Source organism: Octodon degus, unplaced genomic scaffold, assembly GCF_000260255.1.
Source record: "Octodon degus isolate 3935 unplaced genomic scaffold, OctDeg1.0 scaffold00002, whole genome shotgun sequence".
In the NCBI taxonomy this organism is placed as follows: Eukaryota; Metazoa; Chordata; class Mammalia; order Rodentia; family Octodontidae; genus Octodon; species Octodon degus.
This window is the reverse complement of record NW_004524578.1, coordinates 25,790,635-25,793,091: the sequence shown is the minus strand read 5'-3', so window position 1 is coordinate 25,793,091 and position 2,457 is coordinate 25,790,635. Positions and strand designations below refer to the sequence as shown.

The following is a 2,457-nucleotide window of genomic DNA, read 5'->3' as shown; positions in this document are numbered from 1 at the left end:
CACCATATGTCATGCTGGCCTCACCCCCAGGCATGCTGAGTCGGCCACCAAGCGAGACTGGGTGTGGTGGCACTCTCCTGTAATCCCAGCACTGGGGAGGCTGAAAACAGGAGGATCACTATGAGTCCGAGCTGTGTAGTAAGACCCTGTACCACATACATAAAAATAAATAATCTTGACTTACCATGTGCCCCTTTAGTGCCAGTGAAGGTGGAATTTCTTATTTTGAGTCCTTTTTTTTCTATCTTGGTTTTGCCTATTCATACTGAAATTTCTGGTTAGATTTTTCAGATGTTGAGTCTTCTTGGGTACTCAATTATGATTTTTTTTAATGCACTACTGGATTTGTTTAGCCAAAATAATATGTAGAATTTTTGCATCTGTATTTGTTAATAAAGTAAGACTGTTCTCTTCCCATTTTATTCTTAGGTAGTGTTAAAATAAGATTATGTAAGCTTTAGAAAGTGAGCTATGTAGCTTTTGTTCTTTTCTATTTTTTAGAATAACTTGTATAAAACAGAAAGTGTTACTTAAAGTTTCATTGAAACTTTAACAGGTTCATTTAGCTACTTTTTTTTAAGAAGGGAAAATTTCAGTTTGTCTATTTAAAATGTATTGACATAAAACATTTTTAAAAATAATTTTAGCATTTCCTATGTACTTGCCTGTGTTTAAAAATTTATCTTTGTCTATGGTTATTTACATTTTATTTCATATTTTATCTAAATTTTTTTATTTAACCTCTTTATTTCTTTTAAGTTAAAAAATTTAGGGGCTGGGGAGATGGCTCAGTAGAATAAGCACTTCCCTGTCAAGTGCAAGGGCCTGAGTTCAATCCCTGGTTCAACAAAAAAAAAAAAAAAAAAATTACAGAATTTTTATCTTATTTTTGGTAGTCCTGGGGATAAAACCTAGGGCCTTGCGCTCAACTGATGAACTATATCTCCAGTCTTAAAAAAAAATGTAACTGACACATAAAGCAAAAGTTTGGGGCTGGAGAGATAGCTTGGTGTCTAAGCACCTGCCTGGCATACGTGAGGACCTGGGTTCAATCCCCAGTTACTGCATGCCATGCTAGCCCCAAGGGAACCCTGGGTACACCGTGCCACTGGGTGTGGTGGTGCATGCCTGTAATCCCAATGCTGGGGAGGCTGTGATCGGAGAATCACTACAAGTCCAAGCTGTGTAGTGAGACCTTGTGCCAAATAAAGATATTTTAAAAAAAATATTTTTTAAATGAAGAAAAGAAAGTTTCTGGGCACAGTGTTGCACACCTGTACTCCCAGCAACTGAGGCAGCAATGTCATAAATTCAGGGCCAGCCTAGGCAACTTAGCTAGACCTTGTCTTAAAAGAATAAAAAGCCCAAGGAACATATTTCAGTGATAGCTCACTCAGCTAGTGCAAAGCCCTGGGCTTAATCTCCAGTACCAAGAAAAAAAAAAAAAAAAAAAAACTTAATAAAACAAACCACCAGCCATAAAAATTTGTATATTTAATGGGATACTATAAAATGTTTCAATACATGTATATATCACATAATATTGTAATTCAGGTCCAGCATTTATTTGTTTCTTTATGGCAGAATTTTTCAGAATCCTTTCTTATCCTTTTTAAAATTCACAGTGCATTATTGTTACCTCTACTCTCAGTACAATAGCGCATCCTAAATCCTTGTTTCTAATGTAACTTACTGTTCAACCTGGCCCCATCCCCCCACCCAACCCCCACTCTCCCTGCCTCTGCTAACCAACATTGTCCTCTCAAGTTATAGGAAATGAACTTTCTCAGATTGCACATTTGAGTGTGATCGTGCAGTACTTGTCTTTCTGTACCCAGCTTATTTTACCTAATATAATGGTCCTGTTTCGTTCATGTTGCTCCTAATGACAGGGTTTCATTCTTTTGAATGGCTCAATAGTATTCCATTGTCTGTGCCACATTTTTATTCATCATCAACTGATAGACACCTTAGATAATTTCCATTTTTTGGTTCTGGTGGCTAATGCAGCAGTAAACACAGGAGTGTGAAAGTCTCTGTGGCAGACTGATTTCATGCTTTGGTTGTATTCCCAGGAATGGGGTTACTGGCTCATATGGTATCAATATGGTTAACGTTTGGAGGACTTCCATACTGTTTTCCATAGTGACTATTCTAATTTATATTCCCAGCAGTTGCCGTTCTCCACATCATTATTGCCCTTGGTCTTTCTAGTGATAACCATTCTTACTGAGAATGATGATTTTTGTGGCTTTAATGCGCGTGCCTCTGATAACTAGTAATGTTGGTCATTTTTCATGTGCTTGTTATCCATTTATATGTCTTTTTGAAAAAAAAATGTAGATTTATTCCCCATTTTTTAATGGGTTTTTGGGGTTTGTTCTTGAAGATTTGGACTGACTTGTATGTTCTAGATACTAACCCCTTGTCTGGTGTATGTTTTGAAAGTATTTTATG

At 36.8% G+C, this 2,457-nt stretch overlaps 1 protein-coding gene across 1 annotated transcript in view; it reads left to right on the top strand.

The window, feature by feature from the left end:
- Tubgcp4 (tubulin gamma complex associated protein 4) overlaps positions 1 to 2,457 on the top strand; it is a 28,984-nt gene that overhangs the window by 16,201 nt on the left and 10,326 nt on the right. The gene's annotated exons all lie outside the window — the stretch shown is intronic.